The sequence below is a fragment of the Hypanus sabinus genome, chromosome 31 (assembly GCF_030144855.1).
Source record: "Hypanus sabinus isolate sHypSab1 chromosome 31, sHypSab1.hap1, whole genome shotgun sequence".
NCBI classification, from domain to species: Eukaryota; Metazoa; Chordata; class Chondrichthyes; order Myliobatiformes; family Dasyatidae; genus Hypanus; species Hypanus sabinus.
This window is the reverse complement of record NC_082736.1, coordinates 7825605-7851063: the sequence shown is the minus strand read 5'-3', so window position 1 is coordinate 7851063 and position 25459 is coordinate 7825605. Positions and strand designations below refer to the sequence as shown.

The window sequence follows — 25459 nt, the reverse complement described above, 5'->3', positions numbered from 1 at the left end:
CCCTCCAGCCTATCACTTCCCAGCTCTCTACTTCATCCCTCCCCCCACTTCTTATCCCCTCTCCACCATCCCATGTTACTTCACTCCTGAAGAAGGGTTTTGGCCCGAAACATCGTTACTACCTCCTCCCATAGATGCTGTCTGGCCTGCTGAGTTCTGCCAGCATTTTGTGCTTTTATTTATTTCCAGCATCTGCAGGTTCACTCGTCTGACTTTAAGTGTGAAGTGGTTCATTTTTGTAGGTCAAATATGATGGCAGAATATAGTATTAATAGTAAGACTCTTGGCAGTGTGGAGGATCAGAGTGATCTTGGTGACCGAGTCCACAGACGCTCAAAGCAGCTGCGCAAGTTGACTCAGTGGTTAAAAAGGCATATGGTGTATTGGCCTTCATCAATTGTGGAATTGAATTTAGGAGCCGAGAGGTAATGTTGCAGCTATACACAAACCTGGTCAGACCCCACTTGTAGTACTGTGCTCAGTTCTGTTCGCCTCACTACAGGAAGGATGTGGACGTCATAGAAATGGTGCAGAGGGGATTTACAAGGATGTTACGTGGATTGGGGAGCATGCCTTACGAGAATAGTTTGAGTGAACTCGACCTTTTCTCCTTGGAGCGACGGAGGATGAGAGATGACCTGATAGAGCTGTATACGGTGATGAGAGGGATTAATCATGTGGAGAGTCAGAAGCTTTTTCCCAGGGCTGAAATGGTTGCCACAAGAGGACACAGGTTTAAGGTGCTGGGGAGTGGGTACAGAGGAGATGTCAGGGGTAAGTTTTTTACTCAGGGAGTGGTGAGTGCGTGGAATGGGCTACCAGCAACAGTGGTTAAGGCAGATATGATGGGGTCTTTTAAGAGACTTCTGGAGCTTAGAAAAATAGAGGGCTATGTATAAGCCTAGTAATTTCTAATTAGGGACAAGATCGGCACAACTTTGTGGGCCGAAGGGCCTGTATTGAGCTGTGATTTTCTAGGTTTCTATTAAGTAAATTTGGATTAAAATTTTGGCTTTGACAATATTTTTCCGTAACGTTCTTTTTTCTTAAAGGGGTCAGTGATCTAGTGACAACATTTTTTTTACCCTAAATTTAAAAGATTATCCACACGAAAATATACAAAATACAAACATCAGATATTTATAAGACAAATTAAAAGGTGAATATTACTATCTATAACACACTCAATTCCCGTGGGTGGGGGGGGGGGTAACTGTTCCCGAAAATCCCCCTCTGTACCTACACTGTTACAATGCACCCAATATTTCTGCAGCTCCACTGATTGACAGTTCTCTCTGCACCGCCTCCCGGGCTGTTGACAACGTCACGTGATACAGTGGAACGTGATGACGTCACAGAGGTCCCATCGTCACCGACGTCGTTTCCTGGGGAACGGTCCGGAATGGTGGGCACGGGGTTGTGGTAAAGTGGAGTCGGTCTCTACTTTGGGTTTCGGCTCCACTGTGGGAATCGGCCTCTCCTCTTCCTGCCCACGGAACAGTGAGTGTCTGTCAGCGCCTCACCGCACCGGCTCTCTGCCTCAGGTACAATATTTAAACCATATTTGTACAGTTACATGGATAGGAAAGGTTGAGAGGGACACGGGCCTAATGCAGGCGGATGGGACGAGTTCAGGTCGACAACTTGGTCGGCCTCGATGAGTTTTACCGAACGGACGGTTTCAGTTCTGTATAAATCACTGACTCTATTCTGGGCGGTTCAACCAGGGCAGGATGTACACAGTGAATGACAGGTTCCTGAGAAGGTTTAATGAACAGAGACTTTGCGGGTTTCTGCCCCCACACTTCCTCTGGCAGCTGATTTAGGAGAGCAGCTATTCTCTGTGTGAAGTATGTACCCTTCAGATCCCCTTTAAATCTGTCTTTAAACAGTTTTGTACAATTCTAATGAGAGGCGATTCGTTGGCTGATAAGGCAAGTAGATCACACAACCCTGTCTCTCTGCGATGCCACATACAGGGAACTGTGTAACAATATTAGAGACACATGCACAGGTACTTTGTTGAGCAAAGCCCGGATGGATATGAAACTAATGCAGGAAAGTGGGATTAGTATAGCTGTGCGTGATGGGGGAGCATAAATGTGATGGGCCAGAGGGTCTGTTTCTATCCTGGACAACCCTGGCAACAGCAGTCCTCCACTGCAGTGGGGTTTGTTACCTTCATTCTCAGCTGCAAGCTTGTTCCACTGAACCCCTTATCCTCTAAGAAGATATTTGCACCCTTCCATTGTGACCAAGCTGTCCGCCATCTCTCCTAATACTAACCAGTGTTCTTAACCGAATTCCAATTTAAAAGCACTGTTACTTGTGCATGGGGAATGGGTGCATTTTGGTAGCCTTTTTAGGAGGTTGATTCACTATTAACCCTAATCCAACAAAAATCTATTGTTCTGTGTTCTGAGTGTTTTAAGTAAGGCCATCCTGAAGTTCTGTGTTCCAGGTTCCCACTGAACTTTCACAGTCAGTGGTTTCTGCATGTCTATACTGACCATCGAGAATCTGTCTCCACTAACTCAGCACTTGGTCTGTCTCCTACCCTGCCCTGGTCATTCAAATGCTCAATCAGATGGTCCTGCACCACCCCCTCAGGCAGAGTGTTACAGATTGTAATCTCCTTCATTTTGCCAGCTGGTCCACATCCCACATCAAGATTTGCTAGCCACCTATACTGCCCATCGTACCCCTAATCTTGGTGTCATCTGCAAACTTGCTGATCCAGATTGTTTATACAGATGGAAAACAACAATGGAACCAGCACCGGGAAGTTAAACCAGGGCAGGATGAACACAGTATTGACAGATTCCTGGGACGTGTTCAGGAACAAAGACTTTGTGTGTCTTTGTCTCCACCACCTCCTCTGGCAGCTCAATTGGGATACCAACTATTCTCTGTGTCAAATATTTACCCTTCAGATCCCCTTTAAACCACCCCCCTCTCACCTTATAACCGTTCCCTTTAGCTGTAGACAGCCACATCACGGGAAATAGTCTCTGTCTCTCTAGCATGCCTCACATAGGTTTATCCACCTCCATCAACTCACCCTTCAGATTCCCTTTCAACCTTCACCCTGTCACATCAAAACTATTCCGTGCAGTTTTAGGATGGAGAAAACTGTTCCTTCCCTAGACGACTCTGGGGAGTGAACAGTTTCTGCCTTCCCATCCCTAGAAGATGTCCCATTGATGCATGAAACTGGCACTCTGTCCCCTGCATCAGCTCCTGAGCCGCACATTCATCACTGGTATCTCTCTATATCTCCCCCCACTAACAAGTGTCACTGGGAGTAATACAAAGCTTATTACATTTTAGTTTCTGTCTTATTTCTCTAAATTCACTGCACAGGACCACATCCTTCCACCTCCCTACATTGCTTTTACCAACACGATGTCTGGCTGCTTAACCTTTCCTTTGAAATGTCATGCAGCTACTCCGAGACCATCGGACCATAAGACACAAGAGCAGAATTAGGCCATTTGGCCCATCCTGTCTGCTGCCCCATTCTGCCAGGAATAAGAGATCATGACAGATCTTTTAACCCTCTGAAACACTCTTACCCCCCCCCCCCCCCACACAATCGAGAACCTCCGCATTCAATATACACAATGAATTGGTCACATCCGTCTATGGGGATGAATTCAGAGTTAGGACCAGAATCAGATTTATTACCATCGGCAGGAGTCAGGAAATTTGTTAATTTAGCAGCAGCAGTTCAATGCAGTACAGGATAATATAGAAATAATAAGATAAATTACAGTATATATGTATATGGATATGTATATTAAGTAGATTCAAATAGCGCAAAAACAGAAATAATATAAATAATATATATAGAATACATCTACAGCAGTTTTTGGGAGTTTTAAAGTGACAAACCAAATATCTTCAAACTACTGATGAAATATGTCTGCTGTCTTGCCTTCTTTATACTGTAGCTGCATCAATAGATCCTCAGAGATATTGACACCCAGGAACTTGAAATTATTCACTGTCCACTTCTGATCCCTCTATGAGGATTGGTTCGTGTTCCCTCGTCTTACCCTTCCTTCAATCAGCTGTTTTGTCTTACTGACATTAAGCCCAAGGTTGTTGCTGTGACACCACTCAACTAGCTGGTATATCCCACTCTTGTATGTCCAATCATCTCCATCTGAGATTCTACTGACAATGGTTGTATGCAGCATATTTATAGATTGCACTTGAGCTATATTTAGTCACATAGTCATGGGTTTAGAGGGAGTAGAGCAGTTGGCTAAGCACACATCCTTGAGGTGCACCAGGTCCGGTGTTGTTCATCAGTGAAGAGGAGATATTTGAATTTGAATTGACTTTATTTCTTGCATCTTTCACATACATGAGGAGTAAAAATCTACGTTATGTCTCCAACTAAATATGCAATGTGCAATCACAGTAATTTATAATAATTGATATTAAATAGAACAGCCAATGTACATAGAGGTACCTTCAAAGCAGTCTGATAGCCTGGTGGAAGGAGCTGTCCAGCAGCCTGTTGCTCCTGTCTTTTATGAAGCAGTACCGTTTCCCGGATGGTTGCTGCTAGAATAGATTGTGCTTGGGGTGACTGGGGTCCACAATGATCCCACGGGCCCTTTTCTCACACCTGTCTTTGTAAATGTCTTGAATCATGGGAAGTTCACAACTACAAATGCGCTGGTCTGTCCGCATCACACTCTGCAGAGTCCTGCGATTAAGAGAGGTACAGTTCCCATACCAGGCAGTGATGCAGCCAGTTGGGATGCTCCTATTTGTGCCCCTGTAGAAAGTTGTTAGGATTTGGGGGCCGATAGCAAACTTCCTCAGTTGTCTGCGGTGAAAGAGGCGCTGTTGTGCCTTTTTCACCACTCAGCAGGTACGTACAGACCACATGAGATCCTCGGGTATGTTGATGCCGAGGAATTTAAAGCTGTTTACCCTCTCAACCCCAGATCCATTGATTTCAATAGGGATTAGCCCATCTCCATTAATCCACACAATCTCTGTGGATTATTACCAATCCCCACAGATTGTGGTCTCCCGGTTGGGAAGTCGAGGATCCAATTGCAGAGAGACCAGGTTCCGTAGCTTATTGATCAGGACTGTGGGAATGATGGTGTTAAATGCTGATCTCTTATCAATGAACAACGTCCTGACATAGGTAGCGCAGATTCACTACCCTTTACTAAGGAAATTGCTGCTTATCTTTGTTCTAATGGTATGTCCTAGTATTGTGAGGCTGTGCCCTGTGGTCTTAGACTGCTCCACTTTTGGAAACACCCTCCCCACTGTATTCAAGGCCTTTTGATATTTGTTCGGTTTCAATGAGATTCCCTCATTCTTCTGAAGTCCAGAGAGTACAGGCCCAAAGCCATCAAACAATCCTTGTTCATTAACCCTTTTATTGCCAGGATCATTTTTGTGAACCTCCTCTCCGCCTTGTCCTATGTGAGCATGTAGTTTTTTAAATAAGGGGCCTAAAACAGTTCACAGTACTCCAAGTGTGATTGGACCAATGCCTTATAAAGTCTGAGCTGATCCTATGGTTATTAAATATCTTTTCCAGTGATATCCCTCCCACTAATCTAAGAGTCACCAGGGTACAGTTTCCTTTTTTGTCCCTATTGCAGTTATTAAAAAGAGGAAGAATATTTCATTTTCCACTCTTCTGCATCTTGGCCTGTAATTAAAAGAGTGTAGCGGTGTGCTACAAGCAGCGCTAAAATTACGACACGGAGTTGGTAACTGCAGTCGAAGGAAAAAACTTTATTCGAAAACTTCAGCCTCACTTTTAAGCCTCTGTCAACCGGCCCCCCATGGCGAAGAGGCTCCAAAGCTCTGTGCTCGCAAACCCCCGTAGGCTATCTAATTGTGAGTCGGTTCGCATACGCTAGGAAATGAGCCGCCACATAACCCCCCCCCAGAACCGGCGATACACCCTCCAATGTCCACAGCCTGGGCCAGAACCTGCTTGGGAGGTCGGCCTCTGCGCCGAGGCGCCGGAAACTCGGCCGGTTGCGCCAGGTCCACATGGGCCGGCTTGAGGCGGTCCACCGTGAAAACCTCCTCCTTCCCCCCAACGTCCAGCACGAACGTGGACCCGTTGTTCCGGAGCACCGTAAACGGCCCCTCGTATGGCCGCTGCAGCGGTGGCCGATGCCCGCCCCTTCGTACAAACACAAACTTACAGTTCCGTAGGTCTTTGGGTATGCAGGTCGGGTGCCGCCCATGCTGTGAAGTGGGTATGGGGGCCAGGTTACCGAGCTTCTCGCGAAGTCTGCCCAGGACTGCAGCGGGTTCTTCCTCTTGCCCCCTCGGGGCTGGTAGGAACTCCCCGGGGACGGCCAGGGGCGCGCCGTATACCAACTCGGCCGACGAGGCGTGCAGGTCGTCCTTGGGCGCTGTGCGGATGCCGAGAAGGACCCAGGGAAGCTCGTCCGCCCAGTTGGCTCCTCGCAGGCGGGCCATGAGGGCCGACTTCAGGTGACGGTGGAAACGCTCCACTAGCCCGTTCGACTGTGGGTGGTAGGCAGTGGTGTGGTGCAGCTGAGTCCCCAAAAGGCTGGCCATAGCTGACCACAGGCTGGAGGTGAACTGGGCGCCTCTGTCGGAGGTAATGTGGGCTGGTACACCAAAGCGGGATATCCAGGTGGCGATCAGGGCTCGGGCGCAAGATTCGGAGGTGGTGTCGGTGAGCGGGACCGCCTCTGGCCATCTTGTGAACCGGTCCACGATAGTCAGGAGGTAACGCGCTCCGCGCGACACTGGCAGGGGGCCCACGATATCCACATGAATGTGGTCGAAACGCCGGTGGGCGGGATGGAACTGCTGCGGTGGGGCTTTGGTGTGCCGCTGAACCTTGGCCGTCTGGCAGTGCATGCACGTCCTGGCCCATTCACTGACCTGTTTGCGGAGTCCGTGCCAAACGAACCTGCTGGAAACCATCCGGACAGTTGTCCGGATGGAGGGATGCGCCAAGTTATGAATGGAGTCGAAAACACGTCGTCGCCAGGCTGCGGGGACGACCGGACGGGGCTGGCTGGTGGCGACGTCACAGAGTAGGGTCCTCTCACCTGGGCCCACGGGGAGGTCCTGGAGCTGCAAACCAGAGACTGCAGTCCTGTAACTCGGAATCTCCTCATCTACCTGCTGTGCCTCTGCCAGTGCCTCAAAGTCTACCCCTTGGGAAAGGGCATGAATGGTAGGGCGAGAGAGCGCATCCGCCACGACATTGTCCTTACCCGAGACGTGCCGGACATCCGTTGTGTATTCAGAGATGTAGGACAGGTGGCGTTGCTGGCGGGATGACCAGGGGTCGGATGCTTTCGTAAACGCAAAGGTAAGCGGTTTGTGGTCCGTGAACGCGGTGAAGGGCCGACCTTCTAGGAAGTACCTGAAATGCCGGATTGCCAGGTAGAGCGCCAACAGTTCCCGGTCAAAAGCACTGTACTTGAGCTCGGGTGGCCGCAGGTGTTTGCTGAAAAACGCCAGGGGTTGCCAGCGACCTGCGATGAGCTGCTCCAGCACCCCACCGACTGCCGTGTTTGATGCGTCCACTGTGAGGGCGGTAGGGGTGTCCATTCTGGGATGTACTAGCATTGCGGTGTCAGCCAAAGCTTCCTTCGTTTGAACGAAAGCGGCGGCGGACTCCTCGTCCCAGGTAATGTCCTTGCTCGGACCCGACATCAGGGCGAACAGGGGGCGCATGATCCGGGCAGCTGAAGGGAGGAAGCGGCGGTAGAAATTGACCATACCTACGAATTCCTGAAGGCCTTTGATCGTGGTGGGTCGGGGGAAGTGGCGGACCGCATCCACCTTAGCGGGCAGAGGGGTTGCCCCGTCTTTAGTAATCCTGTGGCCCAGGAAGTCAATGGTATCAAGTCCGAACTGGCATTTGGCAGGGTTGATTGTAAGACCGTACTCACTCAGTCGGGCGCAGAGTTGACGGAGGTGGGACAGATGCTCCTGACGACTGCCGCTGGCTATGAGGATGTCATCCAAATAGATGAACGCGAAGTCCAGGTCCCGTCCCACCGCGTCCATTAACCGCTGGAACGTCTGTGCGGCATTCTTCAGGCCGAACGGCATGCGGAGGAACTCGAAGAGGCCAAACGGGGTGATGAGAGCCGTCTTGGGGACGTCGTCAGGATGCATCGGGATTTGATGGTACCCTCGGACAAGGTCGACCTTGGAGAAGATCCGGGCGCCGTGCAGGTTTGCCGCAAAGTCCTGAATGTGCGGCACAGGGTAGCGGTCCGGTGTGGTAGCCTCGTTCAGCCTGCGGTAGTCGCCGCACGGTCTCCAGCCCCCCGTCGCTTTGGGCACCATGTGCAGGGGGGAAGCCCAGGGGCTGTCGGACCGCCGGATGATCCCCAATTCCTCCATTCTCTGGAACTCCTCCTTCGCCAGTCGGAGCTTGTCCGGGGGAAGCCGCCGAGCACGGGCATGGAGGGGTGGTCCCTGTGTCGGGATGTGGTGCTGTACGCCGTGCCTGGGCATGGCTGCTGTGAACTGCGGTGCCAGAACCGATGGGAACTCCGCCAGGACCCTGGTGAAGTCGTTGTCGGACAGCGTGATGGAGCCAAGGTGAGGGGCTGGCAACTGGGCCGCGCCCAGGGAGAACGTCTGAAAGGTCTCGGCGTGTACCAGTCTCTTCCTGGGCAGGTCAACCAGCAGGCTGTGAGCTCGCAAAAAATCCGCACCCAGAAGCGGTTGAGCTACGGCGGCCAGTGTGAAGTCCCACGTGAACTGGCTGGGGCCGAACAGTAGCTGCACCTGACGGGTGCCATAGGTCCTTACTGTGCTGCCATTCACGGCCCTCAGGGGGGGACCCGGTGCCCTGCTGCGGGTGTCGTAACTTGTCGGAGGTAAAACGCTGATCTCAGCCCCAGTATCGACCAAAAACCGGCGTCCCGACCTTCTATCCCACACATACAGGAGGCTATCCCGATGGCCAGCCGCCGTAGCCATCAGCGGCGGCTGGCCCTGGCGTTTCCCGGGAACTTGCAGGGCGGGCGGCAACGGCGGGCTTCTGCGCCCCACCGCTGGTGGTAGAAGCACCAGTGGTCATTGGGCCGGGGGTTAGTGGGCTCAGCGGCCGGGCCTGGACTGGTTTGCTGCCGGGAGCGTGGCTGGGAGATCTGTGCGATGGACGCCCCGCTCACCTTTTTGGCGTTCCACAGCAAGTCCGCCCGGGCTGCCACCTTCCGGGGGTCACTGAAATCCGCGTCGGACAGCAGCAGGCGTATGTCCTCGGGCAGCTGCTCCAGGAATGCCTGCTCAAACATGAGGCCTGTGTGTCCCTCGGCCAGAGACAACATCTCGTTCATTAAAGCCGATGGAGGTCTGTCGCCCAAGCCATCCAGGTGCAGTAAACGGGCAGCCCGCTCGCGCCGTGAGAGCCCGAAAGTCCTGTGGAGCAGGGCTTTGAATTCCGTGTACTTGCCGTCTGCCGGGGGCGACTGTACGAACTCCGCGACCCGGGCAGCTGTGTCCTGGTCGAGGGAGCCCACCACGTAGTAGTAGCGGGTGTCTTCTGAGGTGATCCGGCGAACGTGGAATTGGGCTTCGGCTTGCTGGAACCATAGGTCCGGGCGCTGTGTCCAGAAACCCGGCAGTTTCAACGAAACCGCATGAACAGAGGCGGCGTCGGTCATTTCTGGTCCAAAAATCGTTTGGACCGTCGGGGTCACCAATTGTAGCGGTGTGCTACAAGCAGCGCTAAAATTACGACACGGAGTCGGTAACTGCAGTCGAAGGAAAAAACTTTATTCGAAAACTTCAGCCTCACTTTTAAGCCTCTGTCAACCGGCCCCCCATGGCGAAGAGGCTCCAAAGCTCTGTGCTCGCAAACCCCCGTAGGCTATCTAATTGTGAGTCGGTTCGCATACGCTAGGAAATGAGCCGCCACAAGAGCATCAGTTTTAAGTTTTGTTAAGATTTTGTCCTTATTTTATCCCTCAAGCATCAGGTTTTTTAATCAAAGTTCAAAGCAAATTTATTATCAAAGTACGTATACGTTCTTCAACTTTGAGGTTAGTTTCAAACAGGCTGTCGTGAAACAAAGAGAGCCAAAAGAACCCACTAATAAAATAAGACCATCAGACACCCAGTGTGCAGAAAGAAAGACAAACCCTGCAAACAATAAACACAAGCAAATTCTGTAGTGTTTTGAACTGAAATGCTCAAAGAGAGTTTGTGCACAGATTCTTAGTTCAGTGCAGAGTGGAGTAGCGAGCTGAACCGGCTTGTCCCTGGCCTCGGGCAGAACAACCTGACCTTTTCATTCTGGCCCTGCGTCTAAATCGTCGTCCAAACATTGGGTTCAGTCGCTTTGATACGATCTGGGGCCTGGTACCCACCACCTCGATTTGGCCTGTACTTGACTTTTCCATTTCAGCCCGGAGTTTAAATCAACCGTACTTTAGGTCTTCCTCGCCTTGGTTCTGCCACATCAAATTGCATTCAAGTCGAAAGGAAAGTTACAGGCTATTTGTTTACCAGAAAAAGAAATTCGCTGGTGTCACTTTAAACCAGAACCGGTGGAGATAACTCTATTTAACTTCACTTAACTCACCACAATCTATCCCTTCACTTTCAATGATTCTGCATCTAATGTTCTCTATTTATTTAATTATGATGATTATTATTTTCTCTCCTACGTTATACAAGTTTGCACATTGGTTATTTGGCCACCCTGTTGGGTGTGGTTGTTGGATTTACTGAGTAAGACCGTAGAACATAGCAGCAGAATTAGGCTATTTGACCCGTCGAGTCCGCTCTGCCATTCAATCATGGCTGACCCTTTTCTCTCTGTGCAGCCCCACTCCCTGGTCTTCTCCTAATAACCTATGATGCCATGTCCAATCATGAGCCTATCAAGCTGTGCCTTAAATACACCCAGGGTCATGGCCTCCACAGCTGCCTGTGTTTATAAGTTGCACTAATTCACCACCTCTGGCTAAAGAATTTCTCTGCATTTCTGTTTTGAATGGACACCCCTCTATCCTGAGGTTGTGCCTTCTCGTCCTTGACTCCCCCACCATAGGAAACATCCTTTCCGCATCTACTCAGTCTAGGCCTTTCAGCATTTGAAATGAGATTCCCCCCCACATCCTTCAAAATTCCAGCGAGTACAGACCCAGAGCTATCAAATGTTCCTCGTATGATAATAATTTCTTTCCCAGAATCATCCTTGTGAACCTCTTTTGAATCCTTTCCAATGCCAGCACATCTGTTTTTAGATGACGAGCACAAAACTCTTCACAATACTCAAGGTGAGGCCTCACCAATGCCTTATAAAGTCTCAGCATCACATCCCTGCTCTTGTATTCTAACCGCTTGATGTGAATGCTAACATTGCTTTGGCATTCCTCACCTCCGACTCTACCTGCAAGTTATCTTTGGGTTGGTCTGCACAAAGGCTCCCAAGTCCCTTTGCATCTCAGATTTTTGGATTTTCTCCCCTATTTGAAAATAGTCTGTACATTTATTTATACTACTAAAATGCACGACCTTGCATTTTCCAAAAATGTATTTCATTTGCCATTGTCTTGCCAATTCTCCTAATCTAAGTACTTCTGCAGCCTACCTGTTTCCTGAACAGTACCTGCCTTCTTGTCATCTGCAAACTTGCAACAAAGCCATCTATTCTATCATTTAATTCATTGATATACAGCATAAAAAGAAGTGGTCCCAACACTGACCCCTGCGGAACAACACTACTTATTGGCAGCCAACCGGAAAGGATCCTTTTATTCCCACTTGTTTGGCTTGCTGCCTTCTACCAATCAGCCAATGTTCTAACCACGCCAGTTACTTCCCATTCATACCATGGGCTATTAACTTGGTAAGCAGCCTCATGTGTGGCACCTTGTCAAAGGCCTTTTGAAAGTCCAAATATATTGCATCCGCTGCATCCCCTTTATTTATCCTGAGTGTAATCTCAAAGAATTCCAACAGATTCATCATTACCCCGGTGATTTCCCCCGGTGCAAACCATGCTGACTTTGTCCTTTCTTGTCCTGTGTTTCCAATGCTCCATAACCTCATCCTTAACAATTAACTCCAGCATCTTCCCAACCACTGAGGTCAGACTAACTGGTCTATAATTTCCTTTCTGCCGCCTTCCTCCTTTCTTAAAGAGTGGAGTGGCATTTGCAATTTTCCAGTCCCTTAGCACCATGCCAGAGTCCAAAACGTGTTGAAAGATCATTACTAATGGCACCACAATCTCTACCGCTACCTCTGTCAGAACCCTAGGGTCCAGTTCATCTGGTCCAGGTGACTCATATACTCTCAGGGCTTTCAGCTTTTTGCACATCTTTCTCTTATAATAATAACTGCATTCACTTCTCTTCTCTCACACCCTTCAACATCTGGCACATGGTTAGTAACTTCCATTGATGCAAAATATTCATTTAGTTCATCTGTCATCTCCTTCCCCCCCCCCCCCCACCCTGTTATTATTTCTCTGGCCTGATTTTCTAGCAATCCAATATCCAGTCTCATCTCTCCTTTATGTTTTACATACTTGAAAAAGCTCCAACAATCCACTTTGATAATATTTGCTAGCTTGCTTGCATATTTAATCTTTATCCTCTTTAGGTTGCTCTGTGTAAGGTGTTAGAAGCTTCCCAATTCTCTGTATTCTGACTGTTTTTTTCTTTGTTTTATGCCCTTCCTTTTGGTTTTATATTAGCTTTGACTTCCTTGTCAGCCACAGTTGTACTATTTTGCCACTTGAGTATTTATTTGTTTCTGGAATACATTTATCCTGTACCCACCCTCATTTTTTTTCGGAAACTCTCACCATTGCTGCTCTGCTGCCATCTCTGCCAGCATCTCCTTCCAATTTACTTTAGCCAACTCCTCTCCCATACCACTGTTACTACCTTTACTCCACTGAAACACTGCTATGTCAGACTGTACTCTCTCTCTGTCCAATTTCAAGTTGAACTCAATGATACTGTGATCGCTGCCTCCTAAGTGTTCTTTTACCTTATGTTCCCTAATTGCCTCCTGTTCATTAAATAACACACAATCCAGTATAGCTGATTCCCTCGTAGGCTCAATGACAAACTGCTCTAAAAAGCCATCTCTTAGGCATTCAACAAACTCACTCTCTTGGGATCTCTTTCCAATCTGATTCTCCCAAACGATCTGCATGTTGAAATCTCCAATAACATTGCCTTTTGACATGCCTTTTCTATTTCCTGTTATAATCTGCGGTCCACATCCAAACAACTGTTGACGGCCTGTTTATAACTGCATCAACGCCCTTTTACACTTGCAGTGTTTTTTAACTCTACTCACAATGATTCAGCACCTTCCGATCCTATGGCACATCTTTCTACTGATTTGATACCACTCTTTACCAGCAGAGCCATGCCATCCCCATTGTGTATCTTCCTGTCCCTCTGGTATGTCTAACTTGGGCATTTAGCTCCCAACTATAAATACCTTTTCAACCGTGATTCTGTGATGATCACATTATACAAGACAATCTGCAATAGGGCAATAAGATTATCCACTTCATTTTTTATACTCTGTGCATTGAGGTATAACACTTCAAGTATTGGATTTGCTACCCTTATTGATTCTGCATCCCTGTGCTGGCTGTAGTTATGTCCTATCATCTGCTCGCTCTTCCTGACAGTGTGACTGCATGCTATCTTTTCTTTCTTTACCATCTGTACTACCCTGAGTACTTTCATGTCAGTTCTCACGCCCCTGCCAAATCAGTTTATACCCTACCCAAGAGCTCTAACAAAGCAGCAGTATTCCCACAAGAAAATAAATCCTGGGGTTGCGTATGATGTGAGAAATGTATTTTGATAATACATTTACTTTCAGCTTTGAACTTTGTAGTAGAGAGCCGGGTGTTGTACTGGTCTGTGTCCTCACTGGCCGGTGCTGTGCTCTGGCAGCTCAGTGTGCTTGGAATACAGTGTCAGTGTTTTTACAGAAGTGTGTCCTCATTACACAATTGATCTTGTCCACCCTGGAGTTTGGAAGATTGACTGGAGACCAGAATGATTTTTTCAGACTGTTATTGGTCACAGGATCATTCTGGGATGGTCTGGACTATCTGACCCATCAAGTTTATACCAACTCCTGCTACAACATTTCCACAGTCCCATTCCCCACTCTGTCCCCACAGCTCTGCTGGTTATTTCCCCTGAAGGACCTGTCTAATTCCTCTTTGAACACTGGTTGTTCCCGCCACCACTCTAGTGAGTCCCATATTTCCCAAGGCAAAGTCAGGAATGTCTCCCTCCCTGGTGGACCATCTACACACTGTTTCAGGAAACTTTGCTGAACACACTTAACAAATAATGCTCCATCCAAGCCTCAGGTGGTAAGGGAGTCCCAGTCACTCTGGGGAGATTATTCACTCAGCAAAGCTACTCTGTTGTTTTTACATCAGCCCATAACCTGCCGACATATTTGTTCCTCTCTCTCACTGGCTGTTCTCTTATTTCTAATATTTGTTTATCTGTGCACTTGTAGTGCTACTGAGACACTGTAATTTATCTATTTGGACTTACCTTCTGTGTTAATCCACATCCGTCAACTCCACTACTGACCTTTCACTCTTCCCATCTCCTCTCCTGAAAGAGAACCCAATGATCCATGTAACAAAAACCTCCGTCCTGCACCAGCTTGTGAGCCACACATATAACTGTACCACCTTTTTCTTTCTTCCCGCGCTAGCAGCTGACACTGGGATTACCCCCCTCCTCACTACAGAGTTTCTACTTAACTTGTTCCCCAACTCCCTAAGTTCTGTTTGCAGGACTTTGTCTCTTTTGTTAGAACCAATATGAACAAGGCCTCTGTCTGATCACCCTGTCCTTTCAGAATGGCCTGTACTTGTTCAGTTACATCCTTGGCCCTCGTACCAGGGGGGTAATGCACCATCCTGCAGTCTCTCTCCTTGCCACAGGTACACCTGTCTGTGACCCCGACTAAAGACTCCCCCGTCACTGAGGCTCACCGAGAACACAGAACAGTACAGCACAGGAACAGGCCCTTCTTCCCATGATGTCTGTGCTAAACACGATGTCAAATGAAACTAAATCTCTTCAGCCTGTGTATAATTCATGTGCTTCAATTATCTGAATATTCATGGCTTATCTAAAACCCTGTTAAATGTCATTATCACATCTACTTCCACTACTCCCTATGGCAACCCGTACTCGGCCCTCACCACTCTCTGTATGGAAACAGAAATCTCACCTGCACTGAAATCCTCTTTTAAATTCTCACCCTGGCATTTTAAAGCTGTGCTTCTCATATTTGATATTTCTACCCTGGGGAAGTGATTCTGACTGTCTACCTTGTCTGCACCTCTCATAGTTTTATAAACTTCTGTCAGGTCTCCCCTCAGCCTCCTTCACTCCAGGGAAAACAGTCCCAGTCAGTCTGATCTTTCCTTGTAACTCAAGCCCCCAGTCCAGGTAACATTCCTGTGAATCGTTTCTGCACCTTTCCAGCTTAAGCACATCCTTCCTCTCGTGGTGACCAGAACTGCACCGGGTACTCCGGGTGTGGTGAAATTATTGATTTGTACAACTGTAATGTGATGTCCCAACTCCTCTCAGAGCCTTTGCTGATGAAGCTAAGCATTTCATGCACCTTCTTCACCACCTTGTCTACCTGTGTTGGCACATTGAGGGAACTATTTACCTGTGCCTCAGGTTTATCATTTCATCAACACTCCTCAGGACCCTGCCATTCACTGGGTATGTCCTGACTCGCTTTAACTTCCCAAAATCCATCATTGTGCATTTGTCTGACACTGTAACAACACTGCTCTGTTTCTCTGCACTAATGCCCCAGCAATAAGTAATGAACCATTCACCTCTGAACCTTGGTCATATATGGTCTTATGAACCCCTCACTGCACCCATCTCTATTTTGTTGTGCAGGCAACACCTCGACCCCTCTCTGTTTCTCTCATTTACAATTTATCTCCACATAAATAGTAGTGAACTTTGATTCCTCCTACCACATGCCATCACACTTCACCACATTAAACTCCATTTACCAAGTATCCGACACCAGCTTCCCCATATCCTGTTGTAGAGACCAAATGTCCAATCAGAACATGCGCTTACCACATTCCCGTCATTGACAGTCGTGATTCATCACACTCTGCTCCTCCTCCTTGGAATGTTGGAGAATGAGTTGCGATATTGCAAAGGTGTATAAAATTATAAGGGGCCTGGGTTGAGTCAAAGATGACAATGTTTTTGCCAGGGTTGGAGAATGAAGAAATAGAGGGCATTGGTTTGAGATGAGATTTAATAGGAACCTGAAGGGCAACTTTTCCACACACAGGCTGGTCAATGTATGGAGTGAGCGGCCGGGGGAGTGGTTGAGTCAGATATATTAAAAAGGTACTTGGTCAGGTAGATGGGAAGGAAAGGTTTTGAAGGATATGGGCGAAGGAGGAGGATAGCCTTGTTCTTAATGTGGTGATGAGGGGGTTACAGACCACAAGCTCAGATGGGAACTTTGGTCAGCGTGGACCATTTGTGCTGAAGGGCTCATTTCTGTGTGCTGTGTGAATCTCACTGTAAACCCTGTTGACTCAGTTCAATCACATTAAACTTTTCTAAATGACTTGTTATTTCTTCACAGATTATAGACTCCAGTAGCTGAAGTGAAGTTAACTGGACTACAGTCACCTGCTTTTTATCTTCCACCCTTCTTCAACAATGGTTTTCAACTCCACTGGGACCTTTCCGTAACAGTGAGTTTTGACAGACTTCAGTGTCTCTACTTTCTCTCCAGACTTCAGTGCAGATCATTGGGATCTGGAAATGTTTGCGTTCTGTCCCATTAGTTTCACCCTTCTGATGGTGATTGTTACACATTATGGCACAATGTTGAAATGTCACTGTTCGATATCTCTGGGATGTTTGCTGTGTCCCCACTGTGAACACTAATTAAAATTACTGAGTTAACCTATCTGCTTTTTCCTTGTAAGTTTTAGCTTTTGTCTCATCACTGGTTCCTGGAAAAATCCTGATCTTCTTTTCTACTGCCAACCGTTGCCTCTTTTTATGCTCTTTGATTTAATATTTCCCTTGAACTCCATTGACCACAGAATGTTCTTTGCTCTCTGTGATCCCTCTGCAGAATTAGCATCAACATCTGCTGACTGTTATGAACAGTCTCCTTAAACATCGCTGCTGCTCATTACTGCTCATATTTACCCCAAATCCACTCCACTGTCACGTCTCTGTAATTGCCTTTATTTACATTGAGGACACTGGTTCTGGACCCTAGTGTTCACCCTCAATCTGTGGTCTGGCATTCTGCCACATTGTGATCACTTCTTCAGGGATCCTTCACCACAAGATCTCTCTGTATTCCCACCTCATTACACAGATTACATCTGAAACGTCCTGTTCCTGGGTAAGGTCCTGCTGTAAGAAACTGTCTCTGACCACTCCACAAATTTCTCTTCCACTGTACCAGTTTGATCAGCTTAATCAACACACAGACTGAAGCAAACACACACAAAATACTGCAGGAACTCAGAAAAGAGTCGACATTTCGGGCTGAGAACCTTCATCAGGATTAGAAAGAAAGGGACAAAAGCCAGAATAAGGTGCTGGGGAGGGGGAGGAGGACAAGTGAGTGGGGGCAGAGGGAGTGGTTTGTGGAGGGATGATGATGAGAGGACTTGGGTGACAGACAGGAAAGGCAAAGTGATGAAGAGAAAGGAATCCAGTAGGAGAGAACGTTGGACCATGGGATGACACGAAGGAGGTGGAGAACCAGAGAGAGTTGATGGGCAGGTCATGACGGTGCATGAGGAGAGGTGAAGGGGGTAAATGGCACCAGAATGGGGGAAAAGTCAGAAGAAAAATAGTAGTTCAGTGAATGTGTGGAAACAGAGGGCAGTGACTTCTGAAATTTGGAGAAATCAATATCAGAATATGAGATGTTGCTCGTCCAACCTGCAGTTGTCCTCATCGTAGCAGGAGAGGAAGCCATGGACAGATACATTAGTGATGGCCCTCTGCTGCGTCAGGGTCGACCATGGATATTGTGCCCTCGCTGTGAAAGTCAATTTGTAAACCAGGGTAGCACGGTACGTAAAGCAAGCTGTTGCCCATGCAGGGGCTCCTGCTCTCCATGCTGCTGATGAATCCAGATCAACCGCAGGCACCAACGGTGTCACAGGATTACCAGTCTGTATTGAACATCGGACTGACAGGGAATCCAGCTCTGGATTGTTCCTCCGGGTTTACTCCCGAAGCCTTGCCCATGAATGGGTCGAGCCACAAGCCAGTAGAGGTTTCAGATCAGAAATTTGCTTCCACTAGATGAGCTGCCAACCGTGGGTGAAAGCCCCATTTGCCCATAGCAGTTAGTTATATGATGCCAGTAAACCCATTTAGACCCTCCCCGTCACTAGAAAGAGTTTGTCAGGCTTTGTAGCGAAGCCATATGTAAAAGCTAGGAGCTGGACTTGGTTGACAGAGGCAATTTGAAGCAGCAATTATTAGGAAGTGACATCTTGTCCCCATTACCGCCCCACCACTGGTTGAGACAGCTGTAAGGCACCAATATGTCAGTATGTGAATGGGAAATGGAACTAGAATGCATTGCCACTGGCAGATTGTTGTTGTTGCAGCTCACAGAGTAGAGGTACTCGATGTTGTGGTACATCAATCTGCTTCCGATTAAATCTCTCATGACAATCACATTTCCATTCTCATCTCTCTTTGATATTTACCCTTTTGTGTTTTATCCCTTCGGGAGGAACACCTGAGGATCTTGAGACCACTCCTCCCCGTGTCTTCTTTCCCTCCCCTTTCACCATCACTGTCCCTACATGTAAGGTACCTATGAAAAGTATTCATGCTGCTTTAAAGTTTTCATGTTTTATTGTTTTACAACTTTGAATGACAGTGGATTGAATTTGGCATTTGTTTGACTGATCAAGAGAAAAAGACTTTTGTGTCAAAGTGAAAACAGATCTCCACAAAATGCTTGAAATTAATTACAGATATAAAACACAAAATAATTGACTGTATAAATATTCACCCCAAATCATCAATTGTACAGCCAAGTAGTTTTAGGAATTACATAATCAGTTAAGTGGAGGTCACTGTGTGAGTCAAGGTGTTTCAATTGATTGTAGTAAAAATACACGACTGTTGGTAGTCAGTATCCTGGGAGAAACTACACCATAAAAACAAATTAACACTCTGAGCAGCTCTGCAAAAAGGTAATTAAAAATCACAATTCAGGAGATGGATACAAGAAAATTTTCAAGTCACTGAATATCCCTTGGAGTACAGTTAAGTCACTCATCCTGAAATGGAAAGAACATGGCAGAGCTGTAAATCTGCCAGGATTAGGCCATCCTCAAAAACTGAGTGACTGTGCAAGAAGGGGACGAGTGAGGGAGGCAACCAAGAGACCTATGATAACTCTAGAGAAATCACAATCTTCAGTGGCTGAGATGGGAGAGACTGTGTATACAACTGTTGCCCAGATGCTTCACCTGTCGGAGCTTTTTGGGAGAGTAGCAAAGAGAAAGCCATTGTTGAAAAAAGCTCTCATGAAATCTCACCTGCAGTTTGCTAGAAGACTGAAGTCAACTGGAAGAAGGTTCTATAGTCTGATGAAATAAAATTGACCTTCTTGGCCATCAGGTTAAGTTTGGCACAAGACAAACACGGTGCAGCATCAAAAACACACCATTCCAGCATGGTGGAGGCTGCATCCTGCTGTGGGGATGTTTCACTGCAGCAGGCCCTGAAAGGCTCAAAAAGTAGAGAGTAAAATGAATGCAGCCAAATATAGTGAAATCTTGGAGCAAAACCTAATTCAGTCTGCAAGCGAACTGTGACTTAGGAGAAGATTCATTTCCCAGCAGGAGAATGACCGCAAGTATAAAACCAAAGCTACCCAGGAATGACTTAAAACCAAAGTTAATGTCCTGGAGTGGCCAAGTCAGAGTCCAGACCTCAATCCAATTGAGTATTTGTGGCTGGACTTGAAAAAATCTATTCACTCATGAACCGCATGCAATCTGCCAGAGCTTCAGCAGTTTTGTAAAGAAAAATTGGGAAAATTTTCAGTGGCCAGATGTGCAAAGCGGATAGAGACCTGTCCACACAGAGCCAACGGTAATTACTGACAAAGGTGCATCAACTAATTACTGACTTGAAAGAGGTGAATACCAATGCAATTAAATTATTTTGTGTTTTATATTTTCAATTAATTAGATCACTTTGTAAAGATCTGTTTTTCACTTTGACACCAGGGAGTCCATTCTGCTGATCAGTGTGGGAAAATAAACCCAAATTAAATCCACTGTGAATAAACGTTGCAAAACAATAAACATGAAAACCTCCAAAGGAGACTGAACACTTTTGATGGCACTGTATCCACCCCTTCACCAGCACGTTATGAACAAATCCATCCTGCTCCTTTCCATTTTGCCAATTCCGTGTGGAACATTAAACATGTAGGAATGTCAGATTCCCAGTCCAAGTCTCTGTAACCGTCCCTGCAATAGCTGGTAGATCAAACATATTCGTCAGTACACAATATGGAACAGATGGCAACCTGCCCTTCAGTCCACAATATCTGTACCAATCATAACATTGAGACTTTATAAAGTACTGGTGAGGTCTCACTGGAGTATTGTGAGCATATCTTAGGAAGGATGAGCTGAAACTGGATGTGTTTCAAAGGAGATTCTCAAAATTGACTCCAGGATGAAACAGCTTGGCATATGAAGAGTGTTTGATTGCTCTGGGCCTGTACGCACTGGAATTTATGTCAATGAGGGCTGACCTGATTGAAACCTTTCGAATGGTGAAAGGCCTTGATAAAGTGGATGTGCGGAGCATGGGAGTGTCTGAGACCAGAGGATGCAGCCTCAGAATAGAGCGTTGTAGAATTTGGAGATGAGGAATTTCTTTAGCCAGAGAGTGGTGAATCTGTGGAATTTGTTGCCTCCGGCAGCTGTGGAGCCAAGACTTTATGTATATTTAAGGCAGAGGTTGCTAGATTCTTGATTGGTCAGATTATGAAGGGTTACAGGGAGAAGGCAAGGGATTGAGGCTTTGAGGGAAAATGGATTAGCCATGATGAAATGAAGGAGCAGATTTGATGGGCCAAATGGCCTAATTCTGATCCTATATCTTAGAGTCTGTATCACCTCCTCAGAAACCTCAATCAGCTTTCTCAAGTGTGATCTGCCTGAACAAAGCCATGCTGATTGTCCCTGAGCAGGCCGTGCCTTTCCAAATGTGCATAAACCCTGTACCTCAATATCCTCCCCAGTAGCTTCTCCACCACTGAAATGAGGCTGCCTTGCTTATAGATCCCTAGGTTCTTGTTATTTCCTTTCTTGATCAAAGCTGCAACATTTGCTACACTCCAGTACTGAGGGACCTCATATGTCGCAATTCAGGACACAGACAGACATACTTTATTAATCCGGGGGGATACTGGGTTTTGTTATAGTTGCACCAACCAAGAATAGTGTAGAAATATAGCAATATAAAACCATAATTAAATAATAATAAGTAAATTATGCCAAATGGAAGTAAGTCCAGGACTAGTGTATTGACTCAGGGTGTCTGACACTCCGAGGGAGGAGTTGTAAAGTTTGATGGCCACAGGCAGGAATGACTTCCTATGATGCTCAGTGTTGCATCTCGGTGGAATGAGTCTCCGGCTGAATGTACTCCTGTGCCTAACCACTACATTGTGCATTGGATGGGAGACATTGTCCAAGATGGCATGCAACTTGGACAGCATCCTCTTTTCAGGCACCACCCTCAGAGAGTCCAGTTCCACCCCCACAACATCACTGGCCTTACGAAGGAGTTTGTTGATTCTGTTGGTGTCTGCTACCCTCAGCCTGCTGCCCAGCACACAACAGCAAACTGGATAGCACTGGCCACCACAGACTCGTGGAACATCCTCAGCATCCTCTGGCAGATGTTAAAGGACCTCAGTCTCCTCAGAAAATAGAGACGGCTCTGACCCTTCTTGTAGACAGTCTCACTGTTCTTTGACCAGTCCAGTTTATTGTCAATTCGTATCCCCAGGTATTTGTAATCCTCCACCATGTCCACACTGACCCCTTGGATAGAAACAGGGGTCACCGTTGCCTTAGCCCTCCTCAGGTCCACCACCAGCTCCTTAGTCTTTTTAACATTAAGCTGCAGATGATTGTGCTCGGACTATTTGACAAAGTTTCCCACCGTAGCCCTGTACTCCGCCTCATCTCCCTTGCTGATGCATCCAACTATGGCAGAGTCATCAGAAAACTTCTGAAGATGGCATGACTTTGTGCAGTAGTTGAAGTCCGAGGTGTAGATGGTGAAGAGAAAGGGAGACAGGACAGTCCCCTGTGGAGCCCCAGTGCTGCTGACCACTCTGCCTGACACAGTGTTCCAAGCGCACGTACTGTGGTCGGTCAGTCAGGCAATCAATAATCCATGACACCAGGGAAGCATCCACCTGCAACACTGTCAGCTTCTCACCCAGCAGAGCAGGGCGGAGGGTGTTGAACGCACTGGAGAAGTCAGAAAACATGACCCTCATTGTGCTCGTCGGCTTCTCCAGGTGGGCGTAGACACGATTCAGCAGGTAGGCGATGACATCCTCAACTCCTAGTCGGGGCTGGTAGGTGAACTGGAGGGGGTCTAAGTGTGGCCTAACCATAGGCCGGAGCTGCCCTAGAACAAGTCTCTCCAGGGTCTTCATGATGTGGGAGGTCAATGCCGCCGGTCTGTAGTCATTGGAGCCACTGGGGCGCGGCGTCTTCGGTACAGGGACAAGGTAGGACGTCTTCCACAGCACATGAACCCTCTGGAGACTCAGGCTTATATTGAAGACATGGTGAAGTGCTCCACATAGCTGGGGGGCACAGGCTTTGAGCACCCTGGGGCTGACACCATCCGGGCCTGCAGCCTTGCTTGGGTGGAGACGTTTCAGCTGTCTTCTCACCTGTTATGCTGTGAAGCCCACCATGGTGGTTTCAGGTGGGGGAGGGGTGTAGTCCTGAGAGCAGGGTGGGGGGCTGTGAGGAGGAGTAGGAGGGGAGAGTGGAGTATATGTTGGTTGGGGGCCGATAACAGATGAATCGTGTGAGGGATGGGCAGGGGCCACAGTGTCAAATCTGTTGAAAATCAGGTTAATTTTGTTGTCCCTGTCCACACTGCCTTCAGCTCCTCTGTTGCTAGTTTGCCGGAACCCAGTGATGGTCCTCATCCCACTCCAGACCTCTGTCATGTTGTGCTGGAGTTTCCACTCAAGCGTCCTGACGAAGGGTCTCGGTCCAAAATGTCGACTGCGATTCTTCCTATAGATGCTGCCTGGCCTGCTGTGTTCCACCAGCATTTTGTGTGTGTTGTTTGAATTTCCAGCATCTGCAGATTTCCTCGTGCTTCCTCCTACACCTGTCTTTAGCTTCCCTGCTCTTGGCTTTCAGGTCCCTCTGTATTGTCCTCAGCTCCTCCCTATTTCCATCTCTAAGTGACCTCTTTTTAGCGTTCAGGATGTCCTTAATGTCCTTTGTTACCCATGACTTGTTATTTGAATAACGAAGGACAGTCCTTGCCGGAACATTGCAGTCCACACAGAAGTTGATGTAACCAGTGATGCACTCTGTGAGCCCATCAATGTCCTCCCCATGTGGCTCACAGAGTGCCTGCCTGTCTGTCACCTCAAAACAACTCTGGAGTGTCTCAGATCAGTGGTCCCCAACCACCGGGCCGCAAAACACGTGCTGCCAGGCTGTGAAGAACAGATATGATTTGGTGATATGAAACGATATGAGTCAGCTGCACCTTTCCTCATTCCGTCACGCTACTGTTGAACTTGAACGCACACAAGGTCATCAGTCAGTATGAGTAAAAAACAATGTCGCTTGAGAGTTTCTTTGGAAGAGGTGGCAGGGGACATAAAAGGCCCAATGATGACGACCACGCAGAGACGGCTGAGGCCAAGACTACAAAAAAAAAGAAAGCTTCCTTCAACTGAAAATACGACGAGTCGCACATAAAATATGGCTTTATTGCGACCGGTGACTCGTATGCTCCAAGCCCCTGTGTGTGATATGTGGAGACATGCTGTCTAATGAGGCAATGAAGCCCTCAAAACTGCTTCGGCATCTCGAGTCCCAGCTCCCTTCACTTAAAGACAAACCCTTTAAGTTTTCTGAGTGGAAAAAACGTCAGCAAGCAGGACAGAAGCAAGTGCTGAGAGCCACCACCTCCACAAATGCTGCTGCTCTGAGAGCGTCATAGTTAGTGGCTAGCCGTATTGCTGAGGTTAAGAAGCCTTTCACTGTTGGGGAAGAATTGATTCTGCCTGCTGCCAAGGACTGTGAAATGTGCTGTGAACTGTTGAGAGAAGCTGCAGCTAACAAGATGGCACAGGTTTCTCTTCCAGCTACCACAGTTTCAAGGAGAATCGATGACAAAGCGGAGGACATCGAAGCACAGATGTTAGAACGGCTTAACGAGTCACCATGGTATGCTATCCAGGTCGACGAGTCTACCAATGCGACAACAAGGTAACACTGCTGGTTTATGTTGTTACGCCTGTGCTTCCCCCTCCCCCCCCCCCCCCCCCCCTTTTTGAGAATCGCAAGATCGCTATTAAGTCAGGTCAGGAGACCCAGGAAATGAGAGAAAGACATGCAGAAAATCCACAGAGAGTCTAGAATGTGTCCTGACCTCCAAAAGGCAGAACCATTGATAATGGCTATTGTCTCTTGGAGTTGGAATTGTGTTTTGAGCGCTGTGCTATTCATCGATGCCCTCAACGAATCAGGCAACAGGGGCTGGTTGGGGGATGGCATCCTCCCCAACCTGATTGACATCTGAGACCCCGTGAGTGGGGATAAAAGATGGTCTGTGGGAACAGCCCCTCAGACGTACCAGAAGAAACGCTCAAAATCCTGTAACAGCGTAATAGCGAAAGCCGGTGGAAAGCCACGTGCGTCCTTTTCCATTTGCCTCGGAATTGGTGGGCCTTGCCTCAGTAGAACGGCTTTAGCCGACAACAAAGGGGAAATCAGCCCCCAACGACTCTCGAAGGATTGACATCATAAAAGGAATGGGCAAGTTAAACATCCGTCTTCCTCTTCAACCAAAAGCTGCAGTTTGAATGAACTTGAGTGACTTTTATATTTCCATCGGACTATACATTTTGCCCTAGACAACGATAGAGCTATTTCTTATTGATTATTATTATACCCGCGCTTTTAGATTCAGTATTGACGATGTATATTATCTGTATGTTTGCATTGATATTATTTTTGTGTATTTTTATCAATAAATACTGTTAAAAGTAGTACCATCAGACTTCAATGGACCTCTCTATCTTTGCTGGTAAGTGACCCAGTTACAGGGTTCGTAATGTGCAATATATATTTCAAGATGATGTG

At 47.4% G+C, this 25459-nt stretch overlaps 1 long non-coding RNA gene across 1 annotated transcript; it reads left to right on the top strand.

The window, feature by feature from the left end:
• Positions 1-1331: 1331 nt before the first annotated feature.
• Positions 1332-25365, top strand: LOC132383840 (uncharacterized). The gene is made up of 2 exons (XR_009508768.1): positions 1332-1544; positions 16660-25365. It is a non-coding gene; the product is annotated as an uncharacterized LOC132383840 (long non-coding RNA).
• Positions 25366-25459: the final 94 nt, after the last annotated feature.